The sequence below is a fragment of the Nycticebus coucang genome, chromosome 8, assembly GCF_027406575.1.
Source record: "Nycticebus coucang isolate mNycCou1 chromosome 8, mNycCou1.pri, whole genome shotgun sequence".
In the NCBI taxonomy this organism is placed as follows: domain Eukaryota; kingdom Metazoa; phylum Chordata; class Mammalia; order Primates; family Lorisidae; genus Nycticebus; species Nycticebus coucang.
This window is the reverse complement of record NC_069787.1, coordinates 116563712-116572193: the sequence shown is the minus strand read 5'-3', so window position 1 is coordinate 116572193 and position 8482 is coordinate 116563712. Positions and strand designations below refer to the sequence as shown.

The 8482-nt window shown below is 44.2% G+C and overlaps 1 non-coding gene across 1 annotated transcript; it reads left to right on the top strand.

The window, feature by feature from the left end:
• Positions 1-7541: 7541 nt before the first annotated feature.
• On the top strand, positions 7542-7645 carry LOC128592912 (U6 spliceosomal RNA). Its single transcript, XR_008382122.1, has one exon. It is a non-coding gene; the product is annotated as a U6 spliceosomal RNA (small nuclear RNA).
• The last annotated feature ends 837 nt before the right edge of the window (positions 7646-8482 follow it).

The following is an 8482-nucleotide window of genomic DNA, read 5'->3' as shown; positions in this document are numbered from 1 at the left end:
TATAGAAGGGACATTTCTTAAACTGATAGAGGCCATCCACACCAAACCCACAGCCAATATCGTATGGAATGGAGTTAAATTGAAATCATTTCCACTTAGATCAGGAACCAGACAAGGCTGCCCATTGTCTCCACTGCTCTTTAACATTGTAATGGAAGTTTTAGCCACCACAATTAGCAAAGAAAAGATGATCAAGGGTGTCCATATAGGGTCAGAAGAGATCAAACTTTCACTCTTCGCAGATGATATGATTGTATATCTGGAAAACACCAGGGATTCTACTACAAAACTCTTAGAAGTGATCAAGGAATACAGCAGCATCTCAGGTTACAAAATCAACATTCATAAATCAGTAGCCTATATATATACCAACAATAGTCAAGCTGAAAAAATAGTTAAGGACTCTATTCCATTCACAGTAGTGCCAAAGAAGATGAAATATTTGGGAGTTTATCTAACAAAGGACATGAAAGATCTCTATAAAGAGAACTATGAAACTCTAAGAAAAGAAATAGCTGGAAATGTTAACAAATGGAAAAACATACCATGCTCATGGCTGGGAAGAATCAACATTGTTAAAATGTCCATACTACCCAAAGCAATATACCATTTTAATGCAATCCCAATTAAAGCTCCACTGTCATAGTTTAAAGATCTTGAAAAAATAATACTTCATTTTATATGGAATCAGAAAAAACTTCAAATAGCCAAGACATTACTCAGAAATAAAAACAAAGCAGGAGGAATCATGCTACCGGACCTCAGACTACACTAAAAATCGATAGTGATCAAACAGCATGGTACTGGCACAAAAACAGAGAGGTAGATGTATGGAACAGAATAGAGAACCAAGAGATGAATCCAGCTACTTACCATTATTTGATCTTTGAGAAGCCAATTAAAAACATTCAGTGGGGGGGCGGCGCCTGTGGTTCAGTGAGTAGGGCGCCGGCCCCATATGCCGAGGGTGGCAGGTTCAAACCCAGCCCCGGCCAAACTGCAACAAAAAAAAAATAGCCGGGCGTTGTGGCGGGCGCCTGTAGTCCCAGCTACTCGGGAGGCTGAGGCAGGAGAATCGCCTAAGCCCAGGAATTGGAGGTTACTGTGAGCCATGTGACGCCACGGCACTCTACCGAGGGCAATAAAGTGAAACTCTGTCTCTACAAAAAAAAAAAAAGACATTCAGTGGGGAAAAGATTCCCTATTTAACAAATGGTGCTGGGTGAACTGGCTGGCAACCTGTAGAAGACTGAAACTGGACCCACAACTTTCACCATTAACTAAGATAGACTCTCACTGGATTAAAGATTTAAATTAAGACATGAAACTATAAAAATACTAGAAGAGAGTGCAGGGAAAACCCTTGGAAAAAATCAGTCTGGGCAAGTATTTTATGAGGAGGACCCCCTGGGCAATTGAAGCAGTATCAAAAATACACTACTGGGACCTGATCAAACTAAAAAGTTTCTGCACAGTCAAGAACACGGTAAGTAAAGCAAGCAAACAGCCCTCACAATGGGAGAAGATATTTGCAGGTTATGTCTCCAACAAAGGTTTAATAACCAGAATCCAAAGAGAACGCAAACGTATAAGCAAGAAAAGAACAAGTGATCCCATCGCAAGCTGGGCAATGGACTTGAAGAGAAACTTCTCTGAAGAAGACAGGCGCACGGCCTACAGACATATGAAGAAATGCTCATCATCTTTAATCATCAGAGAAATGCAAATCAAAACTACTTTGAGATATCTAACTCCAGTAAGATTAGCCCATATCACAAAATCCCAAGACCAGAGATGTTGGCGTGGATGTGGAGAAAAGGGAACACTTCTACACTGCTGGTGGGAATGCAAATTAGAAAGAAACATCTTTTAGAAAGATGTTTGGAGAACACTTAGAGATCTAAAAATAGATCTGCCATTTAATCCTATAATTCCTCTACTAGGTATATACCCAGAAGACCAAAAGTCACATTATAACAAAGATATTTGTACCAGAATGTTTATTGCAGCCCAATTAATAACTGCTAAGTCATGGAAAAAGCCCAAGTGCCCATCAATCCACGAATGGATTAATAAATTGTGGTATATGTACACCATGGAATATTATGCAGCCTTAAAGAAAGACGGAGACTTTACCTCTTTCATGTTTATATGGATGGAGCTGGAGCATATTCTTCTTAGTAAAGTATCTCAGGAATGGAAGAAAAAGTATCCAATGTATTCAGCCCTACTATGAAACTAATTGATGGCTTTCATATGAAAGCTATAACCCAGTTATAACCTAAGAATATGGGGAAGGGGGAGGATGTGCGGAGGGAGGGTGATTGGTGGGATTACACCTGCGGTGCATCTTATAAGGGTACATGTGAAACTTAGTAAATGTAGAATATAAATGTCTTAACACAATAACTAAGAAAATGCCAGGAAGGCTATGTTAACCAGTGTGATGAAAATGTGTCAAATGGTCTATAAAACCAGTGTATGGTGCCTCATGATCACATTAATGTACACAGCTATGATTTAATAATAATAAAAAAAAAGCACAGGCATGTTGATAGGTATATGGGAGTGAGCACAAAGCATAAAGATTTGGGGTTACATATTAACACCCACCCCAAATTATTCACCACTGAAGAGGCACTGAACCACATAGACCAAATGGACTTGGATAGCTGATGTTAGTTTTGGCCATTTACCACAGCTGACGTGGCAGGCAAATAAATGGAAGGTGCTAGAGACAGAGGCTTTGCACAGCCAATGGCATGGGCCCGCCTAGCAAACCTGCTCTAGCTGCTGCTGCTGCTCTGGAATGTCCAGTGTGCCGAAAACAGAACCTGAGCCGCTGATAGGACTCTGTTCCTAGAAAAGTCCAAATAGCACTTAGTCAACATAGTGGGTCCCTTCCGTCTAATTCAGCAGTTCTCAACCTGTGGGTCACAACCCAGAGGAACTGTGTTAAAGGGTTACAGCATTAGGAAGGTTGAGAACCACTGATCTAATTCTTCCACACAGGAATAGATACTTATTTTGATTATGAATTTGTCCTTCTTGCCCACAGGGCCCCAGTTAGTACCACTGTGTGGAAACCTATAGAATACCTGATTGATAGGTATGAATTATGTATAATATAGCACCCACTTTACATAAAGGAGGTGCAGAAATGACCCCTGGACTATCGGATTCACTGGCATGGTACATACTACACCATCTGGAATTAGCTAAACTGATAGAGTGAAGAAGGCAAAGCTGAAGCACTAGCTAGTAAGCATTATTCTGCAGGGATGAGGTGCCATCCTCCAGGGTCCAGTATATACATTAATCAGAAACCTTTATATGATGCTGTGTCACTAACTGGGAAAATACATGAATCCAAAAGCACAAAGGTGGAAGCAAGAGTGGCCCCACTACCATCACTCCCAATGACCCGCTGAGGAACTTTGTGCTTTTCATCCTCACAGTTTCGGGTTCCGAATGGTTAAACATCAAGGTCCCCCCCAAAGGAGTGCACTCTTGGTAGGGGATATGGCAAGGTTACTACTGAACTATAATGTAACAATGCCTCCTGGGCACTTCAGCCTTCAGTGTCCAAAGACCACAAGAGGAGGAGTCATCATCATTGCCAGGATCAATGGCACGAGTGGCTGGTGGGGAGACCAAGACTGCTACTGCACAAAGTGGGCAAGGAGGAATGTGCAGGAGCAGATGACTGATGTATTTGTGTGCCTCTGGGGGCCCCCTTTCCTGGTTGTGACTGTGGATGGACATATGCAGCCCCGATATGAGGAGGGTATGATGATCCCTAGGCCCAAAGGAGGGTCTGTTGTATCACCAAGTTGGCCACCAACAATTGTAGAGGTGATAGTGTTGGATGTGGAAAACCTGGAGTGAAGGAGGAAGAGGTTAATTACCAGTTGTGGTCTCAAGACCCACTGCAACAACAGTGGCTTTGGTTTGTCTCATGAACCTTCTTCTGAGTTAGAGCTGAGTCATTGGTGCCCATCGTGGGACAATGGAAAATTATCAATTTGTGCTGAGCTTTCCATCAGCCTGGCCTGGTCAGGACTTTCGCAGAGCTACACTGTAGTCTGAGGCTCTTCCTGCCAAATCCTCCTTCTTTCCCTCCTCTTTCTTTTTGTAGAGACAGAGTCTCACTTTATGGCTCTCAGTAGAGTGCCGTGGCCTCTCACAGCTCACAGCATCCGCCAACTCCTGGGCTTAAGCGATTCTCTTGCCTCAGCCTCCCGAGTAGCTGGAACTACAGGCGCCCACCACAACACCCCGCTATTTTTTGGTTGCAGTTTGGCCGGGGCCGGGTTTGAACCCGCCACCCTCGGTATATGGGGCCGGCGCCTTACCGACTGAGCCACAGGCGCCGCCCCTTTCCCTCCTCTTTCATCCATGTCTGACTTGCCCTGTAATCTGGAGACTCGCCTGGCCTACTCTTCTTCCTTCTCCTCATTACCTTTGTAGGCATTTTCCCCAATGCGTCTCTAGCTTATCTAACTTTACCTTGGTGTCTGCTTCCCGGTAGATCTGCACTGACCCACAACCCATGCTGGCTAGTTCCTTTCCAAGTAATCACCTGTTTTTCTCTATTTTTTTTTTCCTTGATGGACACTTAGACACTTGCCTTATAAATACAGATATTGCTTCTGGTCAATTTACCATAATTGAACTCTCCAAAGGAGTAACAGGATGGTTTAGCCTCTTCTAGAACTTATAGGGGGAAAGCAGAGGTCTACTTTTGATTTTAGAGGGGCAAGTTTACTTTCAAAATTTTCCTGGATTATGTTTGTGTTTCCCTTCCTTTCCCCTCCCATTGGACACTAGTATTAAAGATCCTGTTTTTCGGGCGGCGCCTGTGGCTCAGCGGGTAGGGCGCCGGTCCCATATGCCGGAGGTGGCGGGTTCAAACCCAGCCCCGGCCAAAAAAAAAAAAAAAAAAAAAAAAGATCCTGTTTTTCTCCTTTAAATCATAGAACTGCAAGTTCAAATGAAATGACCTTTCCAGGAGAATGGAAATGCCTCATTTGAGTGGGGCCCTTACAAATTGAGATGAATATGCCATAACAGAAAGAAAGAGAACTCTGGTTCCTAGATCAGCTACCCAGTGCTGCCCAAGCTACAGATTAATGGGACTGGTGCAGGAACTTGAGATTTTCCTTCTCGGGATTATGTGGCCATGAAGGAAGTTCCCTTGCAATGAAAGCACCTATGTGTGGGGTTCTTGTTACCTCTCCCCAGACCTCTGGCAGTGGTGAAATAGAAACAACTGACTAAAGGTAAAAACTTGGACACTGTACAAAGACCTTTGGTGATTTGGGCTAAAAAGGCCAGGTCTCTTCCATGCCAACAGCGTGCTGTCACGACCCACAGGAACTGTATTAAAGGGCCGTGGCATTAGGAAGGTTGAGAACCACTGCTTTAAAGGTTGTAAAGTTACTCAGTTAGCAAAGCTGCCAGGAAGTCAAAGGGAGGCTTCATTAGCAAAGTTGAAATTTCCCACCAGATTATGTTTTTCTTTGTAGCCGAAAAGAATGAAACTTCTTGGCAGTCTCTTTGTAGGGTGTTACATTAATGCAAAGAGTTTTGAAACCCAGGTGATGCTTTTTTGGTAAGTGGCGTGTCTGAGGGAGTTTATGATATAAATATTGCCCCAGTGTTGTCAGAGAATTTTTCAAGAGTCCTCTTACATTGGTGACTACTTATTTTTTTTTTAATGAGATCCATCATTTTTAATTTTAGACCTTGGATTGTGATGTACAGCAATACTCTTGACAACCTCAACATGCCTATCCCTAGAGCAGACAGAAGAGATAGATTTCCTGTCTGAGAATGTATTAAAGTCAACATTAGACGAAGAACTTTGTCCTTCCTTGTTGAAAGGTACAAGTTGCCGTACTACACGGAAACCTATACAGAGACAGTTTTTTACACTTAGAAGAGAAGTGGATCACAAAAAATTCAGAAGCTTTTTTCCTGGAAAGTCATTAACTGTTTCATTTTTATGGAGTCAATGCCAACTGGCTGTACTGTGCATTATTATTATCAGTAGTACTGAACTTTTTTTTTTTTTTTTTTTTGTAGAGACAGAGTCTCACTTTACCGCCCTTGGTAGAGTGCCGTGGCGTCACACGGCTCACAGCAATCTCTAGCTCTTGGGCTTACGCGATTCTCTTGCCTCAGCCTCCCGAGCAGCTGGGACTACAGGCGACCGCCACAACGCCCGGCTATTTTTTTTTGTTGCAGTTTGGCCGGGGCTGGGTTTGAACCCGCCACCCTCGGCATATGGGGCCGGCGTCCCACTCACTGAGCCACAGGTGCCGCCCAGTAGTACTGAACTTTTGACTGTGCAGTCAGTACCAGGGATGAGGCCTGGGTGACACTTTCATAGACAGTAGTTACAGAATTATTTAATGAAGTGGCAGTTAAATCCCAAGCATCTTCTCAGTTACTTTTTATTTGGCATATTATCAAAATGCTTTAATTCTCTTTTCAAATATCTTCAGATTCTTTTTCCTCTGGTGAAATAGAAATGATGACAGGTAGGAGGAAATATACAAAATGAGCCATAGAATTTCTCTGGCTTGAAATTGTGGCCCCAAAATGGGAGATCATGATTCAGTAGAACTACAATTTGGTTTAGTGCCCCTGTGGTCCTGAAATTGTTTGGCAGGACCACATGGGCACTCTGTAATACCTCCAAAGCTAGAAGGACTCAACTGAAGTGTCAGGACAAGGATTTGAAGCACAGTGGGTTGTTGGGTTTCTGAGCCATCCTTAGTTGTTGAGGGGACTAACACAGCCCTACATAAACCCTCCCGTTCCCTCCTAAGGCAAAGGACACAGAGGACCTGGTTAGGCCCTGTCCCCAAAGTTTGCACCAAGGGACCCTAACTCACCAAAGCTCTCCAGGCAAGCTGTGGAATTTGCACACCCCTTTACATCTGGGCCCATACAAAAGGGGTCTGAAACTGGCCCCAGGGTGCAGACACTATCCTGGCACTCCCCAGTCAGGTAGTGGTCCTCTTTCAATAAACCTGATCTAAACTTCTCTCCCTCCCGATATCATCTCTGGGCACCACTACTTACACCTTTCACTAGTATTATTTTCTATTGTTTTTAAACTTTTTTTTTTTTTTTTTTTTTGAGACAAAGTCTTACTCAATCGCCCTGGGTTTGCATTCCATGGTTTCATAGCTCATAGCAACCTCAAACTTCTGGGCTTAAGTGATTCTCTTGCCTCAGCCTCCCAAGTAGCGGGACTACAGGCGCCTGCCACAATGCCCAGCTATTTTTTGTTGCAGTTGTTGTTGTTTTAGCTGGCCTAGGCTGGGTTCGTACCTGCCACCCTTGGTGCATGTGGCCGGCACTGTAACCACTGTGCTACGGGAGCTGAACCAATGGTCAGCTATTTTTTTTGCTGTAGTTGTCATTGTTGTTTAGCTGGCCAGGGTTTGAACCTGCCAGTCTGGATGTATGTGGCCAGGGCCCTACCCACTGAGCTACAGGCGCTGCCCGAAAAATGGCATTTAAAAATGGCCTTTCTGTGCTTGCTTCAGCAGCAATTGGAACGATACAAAGAAGATTAGCATGGCCCCTATGCAAGGATGACACGTAAATTCGTGAAGCGTTCCATTTTTTTTTTTTTTTTTTTTTTTTGAGACATAGTCTCACTTTACTGCCCTCGGTAGAGTGGCATCACACGGCTCACAGCAACCTCCAGCTCTTGGGCTTACGTGATTCTCTTGCCTCAGCCTCCCAAGCAGCTGGGACTACAGGCGCCCGCCACAATGCCCGGCAATTTTTTTTTTTTTTTTTTTTATTGTTGGGGATTCATTGAGGGTACAATAAGCCAGTTACACTGATTGCAATTGTTAGGTAAAGTCCCTCTGCCCGGCAATTTTTTTGTTGCGGTTTGGCCGGGGCCGGGTTTGAACCCTCCACCCTCGGTATATGGGGCCGGCGCCCTACTCACTGAGCCACAGGCACCGCTCGAAGCGTTCCATTTTTAATCTGAACTAAAAGAAAAGAAAATGGCCTTTCTCTTTCTCTCTCTTTAAAGGAAAAGACAGGGGAACCCATAGCTCAGTGGTTAGAGTGCCCACCACATGCTCCAGGGCTGGTGGATTCGAACCCAGCCCAGGCCTGCTAAACCACACACACACACACACACACACACACACACACAAAAGAAAAGGGCGGCGCCTGTGGCTCAGTGGGTAAGGCACCGGCCCCATATACCGAGGGTAGCGAGTTTGAACCCAGCCCCAGCCAAACTGCAAAAAAAAAAAAAAAAAAAATAGCCAGGCAAGAGAATTGCCTAAGCCCAAGAGCTGGAGGTTGCTGTGAGCTGTGACGCAACAGCACTCTACTGAGGGTGACAAAGCGAGACTCTGTCTCTAAAAAAAAAGAAGGAAAGAAAAGACAGAGTTGTGTGAACTCCCAGAAGAGGAAGTAGCTAAGACTCTGATTCAGTTAA